We start from the raw sequence: 11,183 nt of genomic DNA on the forward strand, positions 1-11,183 counted from the left end.
TTGTTAGGATTTTTTAGTTAAGTTGAAAGTAAGGAAGACAATCTTGTACCGTACTGGTCGGTACGGCTGGTATTTGCCATTCCAATACCTTGGTCGGTACAAAAGTACTGATGTTTTATATCGGTTTAAATACCGGGCATACTGGGTCCGTTTCGGCCATTCAGGGTAAATACCGAATTCCGGCCGGTTAGTGGATACCGAACTTGTACCTTTTCTCACGCCACACTAAACTTTTGTCCCTCTTTGCCTCCTCTTTATTACACCGGTGACGACGAAATACCGATTGGTGGTGAGGAGAGGCGTTGGTGATTCATGCACTGGAAATCAGGTTGAAGTGAAGAAAAAAATATACTGGACTGATGCTAAAAGAGTTAAACTGGTGTGAATCATGTGATACTATGAGAGAGAGAGAGAGAGAGAGAGAGAGAGAGAGAGAGAGAGAGAGAGAGAGAGAGAGAGAGAGAGAGAGAGAGAGAGAGAGATTTGTAACTAATGGGGAACAAATGAAGTAAAAAGTGAAGAGTGAAGTCAAAATTAATTTGAAAGAGGAAGAGGTAACGTGTGGTTGTAAAGAGATAGCGTACGAAGCTATGGTGTGTTGGAACTTGGAAATAGGAATGATAGGTTGGTAGGCAACTAGTTTCAGGCGTGCAACAATAGAAAAAAAAAATGAAAGAATAACATAGACGTGAGACAAGGGAAGAGAACTAGAATAAGAAAAATGTTGAGTTTTTTTTCTTTCTTTTCTATAAAAGGCCAAGAATTGGCTTGGGCTAATATTATGCATGGTATGGGAACAAATAAACATGGAATTATATTAATAGGTCCAATAATAATTAAAAAATTTAGATATTTAGACTTTCAAAAAAATATTTTTTTAAAGATGTTTGGTATGTGTTATTAAAATTATTATTTTTATATGTTGATAAAAATAACTATCATTACATTTAATATATATAGCTAAGTTAAAACAAATTTAGCTATATATTTTTTAAAGATGTCTGGTATGTGGTATTAAAATTATTATTTTTATATGTTGATAAAAATAACTATCATTACATTTAATATATATATAGCGTGGTAAACCTGAAATGGTACACCGGTACAACTTTCAGTATGAGATTGACTCCCTTGGTTATTGGTTTATTACGCTTCATTTACTCTTGTTCCGCACTTTGATTAAGTAAGAGTAAAATTAACCGAGCCATGATCTTTTAATTGGGGGTCTAAATAAGCTCTTGTGTTTATACACAAATCCGAGCTTTCAAATTCCTCTTCACCTAATGCCTCTCTTAAAGAGCTATCAATGGTTAACTATTAGCATCGAATCATCCTTTATTTATAGAGAGTAGAAGCCTTAGTTGATGAGTTTGAGTGTGAATTACAAACTCCTGAAGGCTGGTTATTTGATATTTATCTCAAAAATAATGAGTGGATTAATTTACAAATTTGAAAAATTGAGCAAATAACAAAATTTGCAAGCAAGCCACTTTTTGTTTTGTTGAATAAAAAATAGGGTCTTTAATGTGTACTCATCAATCCCACATTACGTGATAGTAATGGATAATATCATGTGTATTATTAGGGCCTTACTAGGCTATCACTCGAACCGCTCACCAAGTGAAGGGCAATCACACTTGAAGTGTCATTTGCCTACCCCTAAGCGCCAAACAAAATTTTGTTAGAGGTGAAGTGCTGAACTCGAGTATTGTAGAAATAAAGTAAACATCATTTTATGTTTATGTTTATTTGTTGATAATCCAAAAAAAAAAAGGTTACAGGGTACTCGAGCTTGGTGAGCTCGAGTACCATCGGAATAAGATAGCCAACATTTTATGTTTATGTTTATTTGTTGATAATAAAAATAAAAAAAAAGTTACAAGGTACTCGAGCTTGGTGAGCTCGAGTACCGTACAAATAAAATAAAAAGCATTTTATTTATAACGGGTACTCGAGCATGTTATACTCGAGTATTGTGTTGCATGGTACTCGAGTATACCAAGCTCGAGTACCGCATTATTTTTTTTAATCACCCAATTTCCACCTCAGCAATGCCACGGTGGCAAAACTTCTAGGAACTCGAGTGTCTTAAACTCAAGTTCCAAATGGTACTCGAGTTTGCCAAACTCGAGTACCATAAAAGTGGTATTTTCCTATTTAGTTCCGAAACAGTGTTTTTTTGCTACAAATTTTGGAAAAAGATGTTATTTGGCCATTTTCGCCCCATTACCCCACCCTCAATACATGCTGCCCCATAAACTGTGGAAAACTGTCTAACAGTTTTTGTAGATTCCATCTAACTCAATAAAAAAAGACTGAATTTTTTTTTAAAAAAATTTCAATTTGGAATCATACTCTTATAAAGTGAATACCTTATTCTGGTCTTCAACAAGGGAAAACACAAGAAAGGTCACTGTGAAGGGTCAGTTGTTCAAGGCACTTTACTTATTTACTCTCTTTGAATGAGACACCAAATCTTGTGATGGTAATGAGAGGAGATTAAGTCCTTTAGATTTACTATAATAATGGATCTTCCGGTGCAATTTAATTATTTCAGCCTATCTGTTTGATGCTTTCAGATTTACGTATTTCTCTCGTGCTTCATTGGACTATATTGTAAAATCTGGAAAGCAGCCTGATGTGCTACACATACACAACTGGGAGACTGCTATTATTGGGCCACTTTTCTGGGATATACATGTTAACCAGGTGCAATTTGAAATTGCTTTTCCTTTTCACATATTAAATTATTTGATTTGGCATGCAGCTGCAGCATGTATATGCTATTACTCATTTTGGATATTTTTTTTTCTCATTGGATCAATATAAAGTTGTGTTGGCACCTTGAAGTCAGCTTTGCTTTTCTTTATGAAGGAAATTTATCTTATTTTTCCCCCTCAAATATTTCAACCAATATTTATCTTTAAATAAATAGTTGATGTAGGTTCAGTATAATAATTCGGTAAAGTTACTTGAGTGAACCATCATGCTAATTGGAATATAGATTAGCAACGAGTGTACACTTTTACAGACACTTTGCTTGGAAAAAATGGAGACATTTTTAAAGCCTCCTTTCTCTTGTGGATGTTTTATCAGGTCGGATGCTTCTTTGCAGAACTATCAGATATTGATATGGAGAACCTGAAGGCACTTGTTCAGAATGCAACCAGGAGAGGTGTCCAGGTTCTTGCTTCTATTAGAGTTTGTGGTTACTTTTTCCTAAGAAAATGCATAGCTTAGTGGCCGAATTTAACTGAAATCCCTTACGAGCTGATGTGGTAGTGAGTTTTTGTTTTTGTTAGAACTAGGTTACAATTTGTTGATGGTAGGGGAAAATGTAATGCGCCACATTATTTGTTAAGACTGGATATATATCTGGGTTTTAATTTAATTCTTTTTCCTTTGGATTTCTCATTGATGTGATTGTTAAGTTGAATCCTACAGGTTATCTTAGTGGAAATTAGCAAAAGTTCAATCACAAATACGAAACTGGAATCTTTTCAAGAACTCCTCAAGGTACAGGCCTCACTTCCTTTTGTTCATCTTCTTTGACATCCTTCAACAACTTATCATACACGATAAATAGAAACAATTGCATTCAAAACTTTGTTGGTTTTAGGCCATATTCCATCATCCTATCATATTGGAGCTGACAATGACTTTTCTGTTCTTAACTACATGTTATTTACATTGTTTGTTTCGAAATTAAAGTTTTCTGAACAATGAGTCATTTTTCAAAGAACATTTTCTAGAAAACTATCTCATTTTCTTGAAAATGAGCTTGAAAATGTGAATCTTTACTTCTTTGTTTCATGTGGTGTGAGATAGAGTTGTTTTTCATAAAAATTTAACAGAAAACAATCTCTAAAAAATAAGTTTTCCGTTGGATGAATATTCAATTGGTGTAGTATAGGTGTTTTTAATAATGCTTCTGATGAATATTCAATTTTTTAGGTTCCCTGGAAACTTCATTTAAATAATTATTTCTTTTCTACTTATTTTATTCAGATCAGCGAATATGTTGAACACAATGATGCTATTTTGCTAGTTGTAATTCCTGCAACTCAGGCGCCAGAAATTTCATCGTCTCGAGCCCTTAAAATAGTGAAGGAATTTGATGCAGAAAGTGGGTTCTTTATTGTTAACCTTGCATTTTCTAATTTCTTTAAAAAACATCATTTATTTCAAGTTTGTTATCTTTTGCACATCCTTTTTTAATGATATTTTATTAGTTTTTATTTTTATCCCCTTTTATTTCTGGGTTGACTGTATGCACTAGAACGGTTGGCATTATTAGTAAAATTGATCAAGTGTATCCTAGATAAATGATTTTAGGTATTGGATAATGATTTTCCTAACCATACAGGCAACCCAGAGATCAGGGAGACCTATTAAATCTATCTGTAGTAGGCTTAAAGCAAAGGAAGGTCGAATCAGAGGTAACTTGATGGGGAAACGTGTGGATTTTTCAGCACGAACTGTTATTACCCCTGATCCAAACATTAATATTGATGAATTGGGGGTCCCATGGAGTATTGCTTTAAATCTCACATATCCAGAGACTGTTACTCCATATAACATTGAAAGGTACACCGTTTCGTACATATTCGTATGTCTACCCTTGTATTATTCTTTGCTCTCTTTATATTGTTGAGAAGTTGTAAATTAAATTTTTTCCTCCATTTTCCTGTTAATGAAACAGGTTGAAGGAGCTTGTTTGAGTATGGGCCACATCCTCCACCTGGCAAAACTGGTGCCAAGTATATCATTAGGGATGATGGTCAAAGGCTAGATCCCCGTTACTTGAAGAAAAGTAGCGATCACCATCTAGAGCTTGGATATAAGGCATTGTCTTATATTCTAAATGATTTTTTATTATAGCTCTAGCTTTTTACCACTAGTCTCAAACTCTCTTTTTTGTGGTTGCAGGTGGAGCGGCATTTGAATGATGGAGATTTTGTACTCTTTAATCGTCAACCTAGTCTCCATAAAATGTCTATTATGGGGCATAGAATCAAGATTATGCCATACTCAACTTTTTGTCTGAATTTGTCTGTTACCTCACCATGCAATGCTGATTTTGATGGTGATGAAATGAACATGCATGTTCCTCAATCATTTGAAACTAGAGCAGAGGTGTTGGAGCTAATAATGGTGCCTAAATGCTTTGTCTCTCCTCAGTCGAATAGACCTGTTATGGGAATAGTCCACGATACGCTTTTAGGATGCCGTAAAATCACCAACAGGGACACGCTTATTCCAAAGGTAATAGTGATGCATAAGTTAAGTCTATTTAACAATATCCTTTTCTTAAAATCTTCTGGGAGTCTAAGCTCCACTGGTTTCTGCAGGATGTTTTCATGAACATCTTGATGTGGTGGGAGGATTTTGATGGGAAAATTCCTGCTCTTGCAATTTTGAAGCCTGGGCCTTATTCGTCTGGAAAACAAGTTTTCAATCTTATTATACCCAAACAGATAAATCTCATACAAACTTCTGCCTGGCACTCAGAGTTAGAAACTGGATCCATTACTCCAGGGGACACTCAAGTGAGAATAGAAAGGGGGGGAGCTACTTGCTGGAACTCTTTGCAAGAAGACACTTGGAACATCTACTGGAAGTCTGATACATGTTATTTGGTATGCACGGTTAACATAAAGTTATCCACTCACATTTTTAGGTGTGGTATTTTTATGCACTCATATAGCTTATCTTGTTTGAAACTTTAACAGTTTCTGGTTTACAGCCAAAATATGACAAGCCCATTTAGTTTTTAATGAGACTTCTCAAAATTGGAAAATTTTATACTTTTGTATCCTATGATGAATAGGTAGTTGTTGGGAAAGAAGATTAGTCATTGATAAAACCAACAGTTAAGATTTATTTCCATCTATTCTAATGAAACATGATTTTGCACCTGCTATTGAAGGATGAACTGAAAAACTGAAGTCACACAAGTGGATATCAGTTGTTATACATGGGGCTCTGCTCTGAAATATTTTGAAGTCCCTCTTTGATTTTATTCTATGTGTTTGAACAGGGAAGAGGTTGGTCCTGATGCGGCTCGTAAATTTTTGGGTCACGTGCAGTGGCTTGTTAATTATTGGCTTTTGCAGAATTGTTTTAGTATTGGGATTGGAGATACCATTGCTGATGCATCATCAATGGAGACAATTAATGAAACTATTTCTAAAGCAAAAAACGAAGTGAAAGACCTTATTCGGAAAGCCCAAGCAAAGGAGCTAGAACCTGAACCTGGACGTACCATGATGGAGTCATTTGAAACAGGGCCGGCCCAACAAAATTTGGGGCCTAAGGCGGAAATTTTATATGAGGCCATTTTATATGTAAATATTAATTATATATATATATATATATATATATAATACTAATTAAATTAAGACTAATTTGATGTAAATACACAAATTGATGAATAATAATAATTAAACTAAGGTTAATTTCATACAGAGGATTGAATATCATAGTTGAACCATAAATTTAAACAAAAAGAACTAGAAAAAAAATTTATTTTTATAAAAAAGAAACTTACTTTAACATGGATATATAACTATGCATAGTTAAGTACAGTTGTAACCTAAATTTTAATTTATATATTCTTTTTAAGAGAAAGAGGTAGATAAATATTATTTGGTACATGACTTTGTAGGATATTAGTTTACAAAAATTAAGATCTCAAACTATTAGAGGAGATTAGTCATCATTGATGATCAATCACATTTGCAACATTTTTTTTGAACATTTTAGGGTTTCAATTGGTTTTAATTTCTATTGGTCTCCTATTTTGGAAGCCTTGTTAGAAATGAAAAAGAAAAATACTAAAGATACTGCAAAATGTTCACAATATAATGTGATAATGACTGTAATTGATGAAATTCAACAACTTAATTTATTTGTGTTTGAATTAATTTTTTATGTGATTGGTGGCATTTTGTTAAATTTAAACTTAAACTTATAGTAAAATTTGTGGTATCTTTAACATCACTTAAAAAAAAGTACTAATTATTTAAAAAATGTTATATTTTTATAAAATTTTGGGCCTTTACAAATGGAAATGGGGCTTTTTTTTAGTAGGGAATTTTTTTTTGGTTGTGGGGCCTTAGGCCTAGGCCTAAGTTGCCTAGGCCTTGAGCCGGCACTGATTTGAAAACAAAGTGAACTAGGTGCCAAGTGAATTTTCTTTTTCCAGATTCTCCCCCCCCTTCATTTTTTTTGTCAAATACTAACTAAATTTATCTGTTATTTTTCAGACTTTGAATAAGGCCCGTGATGATGCCGGAAGTAGTGCCCAAAAGAGTTTAGATGACAGTAATAATCTCAAGGCTATGGTTACTGCAGGATCCAAAGGTAGTTTCATCAACATAAGTATGGTATGATCCGGATCCCATGAGCACAATTATTGATGAGGTCATTAATAAAAGGCGTCCTAGAACTGGCAAAGGAACCATCTCGTTTATGTGTTGATGAGGTACTCTGATGTACTTTGGGGTTTATTCTTGTTTCTACTCTATCCCTAGCTGTATTCTCCCCGTATATTTGGGTGACTCCTTTTTATAATATGGGCAATATTTACATTACTTATCAAAAAAAAAAAGTTTTGTTAATGTTTGCAAATGTTAGGCTTATGCCTAGCATATGGTGTCGAGGACTGCATGTTTTGTTCCTATTTGCAGCTTTATGATCTATTGTTAGGAGAGGTTTGGAACTTTGGAAGATATATGAGGGGTTGAATGGGCTGCAAGAATATGCAAGTCAACTCACTGACTTGGTGGTGTTTTTAAATTACTTTATACAATGTGATAGAGGTGCCATCATAGGCTTTCATGTGCTTGGTTTTTGGTATTCTCAGATTGCATTAGGATTCATATATAGGATCTAGATCCAAATTGTGACTAGTTGCATTAGGAATCTATTTATGATCAGTTGTGAGTTGTGGAATTTGTGTTAAAAAATATAAATTTTTTTTCTATTTGGACAAAACTCTTTAGTTTTGGCCTAAAAAGTAAAAATAAAATAGATATGAGTCCTCAATAAGCAATATGAAAAAGCATTTAATGCTTCTTAGCATGTGTTGGTAAATTACAGGGTCCCTCTTTTGAAGTTTTACAAAATGACACTCCCTTCTAATATGGACATAATGAAACTCATCCCTTGTACAATGGAGGTTGTTTAGAAAATAATATTATTTCAAGTCCCACCAAAAACAATGACGTTGGATTTCCTAAACCCGGACCAAAATAATAGATATTTGTATAGAGTGTTCATATGCTTTTGCTCCGATGGCGTTTGAGACATCTTGTTGTAAGATACAATTTAAAGTGGTACTAGTTGAGTAGCCTTGAAAGAGTTACCAATTCGTTTAATAAGTGATCTCTGAGAAGCAGTATTTTATTGAAAATGACATCTGTTTATTCTTACTTCTATAAACTCGAGAGTACCAAAAAACAAAAACAAAAAAAAAAAACCTCTATAAACTCGAGACTTGCATTAAAAAAAAAAAACCTTGACAGTACATACCCGAGCCATACTCGAGCTTACTTTACTCGGGTACTTCTAACACAGTACTCGAGTTCTGTAAACTCGAGTACCAAGTTCCAAACTTACACCTACCTCTTGGCGGCAACCACTATAACCAATATAATTAATGCATAATGAATGGTACTTGAGTTCAAGGAACTCGAGTACCTCTTCACAAAATGTGCCCTATCAGCTTTTAGCTATTTTTAGTAATCTTTGTCACTCATTTTCAGTTCCAACTCCATGTGATGAGTCAGAATGCTATGTTGACGCAGAAGCTACTGGTAGTTGGGTCTCTATCTGCAAGTCTTTGAGTCTCAGTGTCAGTTCTCCCTTCAGTGATCTCTGTGTTGTCCATTTAACCATTGGGTCAAGCCTTCTGTGACCTATAGGTAATAGTTAAATGCTTAGTTTTAGTTTGCATGTGGTTCGTATGAGCGTTTTATGCATAAGGTGTTTTTGTACCCCCTAGTTTTTCAATATTAACTACATACAATTGCTGATATTTACACATTTGAATTTAAGTTTGAAGTGCTTGTCTTCATGGATATAAAATTCAAAATTCAAAAGTAATAAAAAATTTCAACAAAATGCTGAACCCATGAATGATATTTTCTGACATAGCAAATAGGACTGTCATATTTTATGTTGCATCAGCTGCATATATATATATATATATATATATATATATATATATATATATATATATATATATATATATTTTAAAATTTAATCCGCCATATGTAGTGAGCAATAATGTATGAGTTGTTTTGCACCTATTCACAATTTTTATATGTTAGAAATAGTTGCAATTGGTGATTTAATTAACTCAACTAATATAATATTTTATACTCAAATAAGAAATTTTGTAGGTTTGGATTTTATCTACCCCAAAATATAAAAACTTAGTTAACCATGTCTTGGACACATTTGGATTTTATTAAAACTAGGTTTATACTTTTAATAAACTTACATTCTATATACTTTATTTTAATCTTACTTAACCATGTATATAATAAAAGTCTTGGCCTAATAGCAAAGAATAAACTCATGGAATAAGGCATATAGATTGTAAACCCTAATGTATCTATAATAATAATAATAATAATAATAATAAATTGCAATTGTACTCATCTTTAATTACTCATAACACAATGCTGTTTTAACTTGACTTTTATTTTTTAATTTAAAATGTAAATATGATTGTAAATGAATTGTTCGTTTGATTATGGTTCTTAATTATGTCTCAACACTAATAATTTTTTTTAGACGTGATTTGATTTTAAAAACCATTATTTGACAATAAAAGATTTTATAATTATTTTTATGAGAGAAATTTTATAAATTGAGTTAACTAGAACCCACAACTCGATATACTATTAATTGTTTTTATAAATTCAATTATTCAATTATTTATATGTATATGATTGAGTTTGAATATAAATTTTTTTTATCATACACCAAATTTATGTAAGTGGTTATAGATTATGACAACTTTTATATTGTTAATAACAGGTCGGTGATGGATTTTCACTTTTTCTATGTGTACTACGATAGAGAGATGTATTATCATGAGTTGCATGGGTTGTCATACCAAGGGTTGAACCAAAAGCAAAAATGTATTAGGGTGAAGCGTGGGATAGGCCTTATGAATTTGCAACGAAGACTATTGAAAGTGATGGGGTTAGACCACTCTAGGCATAACATTTCCATCGTGTATCGAGCACCTCAACGGGTTCTAGCCACCTATGTTTTCTACAATTCACTAGAGTTATCGAGTGGCGCCCAAGTGAAGATGATGTGGGAAATTGTTGAACAAATGGTGGTGAAAGGATTCGTTGCTTCGGATCTCTATGTCACTGTTGAGCCCACAATAGTAGAGGCTGGAGAGGGTTCACAACATACTGTTGTGGATGGAATTGTAGATGACCACATTCAGTCAATACCATTACAGTCTTATCAAGGGTGTGCTGAAAACACAGGAGATGGGTATGGCAGTGAACCGTGGCAGACATTTCCCCATGCTTCACACATTGAGGAGGAGCAAGGGCCCCAGGAAGTGCATGAAGGACTTAATTTATCTCATGATGAGCTGCATGGGGGCACATCTAAAAATGAAGATGATCATGGACTTGGTGATGATGCAACCCATATTGATGTTACTAGGGATGAGTTTGAGGAGCTTCTAGATACCATGGGTGAACATGAGGATGTTGATCATATCGAGGATGTGGTTGTAGAAGAGAATAGAGACATATGCCCTGGTCCCGATCCTACGCCGGAATGGTTCACCAAAAACACTTGGGACAATATGTTTGATCCATCACCGGTTATGCAAGCGGAAGTATCAAGTTGGACGCCTAGGGAGCAGCCAATGAAAGGAATGGTATTCGCGACTAAATTCGCGGTGCGACATGTGTTGACTTGGTACGCACTGCGAGAGAATTTTAGGTTTAAAACTGAGCATTCAGACTTAGAGAGGCTTATGGTGAGTTGTGAGGATGATTCCTGTCCATGGTCAGTTCGTGCGATCTGTTGCAAGGGAGACAATGTCTGGAAGATCGCAAAATGCAAGGGCCCCTACACGTGCGACAAAATTCAGAATGCTCATGATGGACGGATGATTGATTCGGTGTTCCTAGCATACG

The sequence above is a fragment of the Castanea sativa genome, chromosome 1, assembly GCF_040712315.1.
Source record: "Castanea sativa cultivar Marrone di Chiusa Pesio chromosome 1, ASM4071231v1".
In the NCBI taxonomy this organism is placed as follows: domain Eukaryota; kingdom Viridiplantae; phylum Streptophyta; class Magnoliopsida; order Fagales; family Fagaceae; genus Castanea; species Castanea sativa.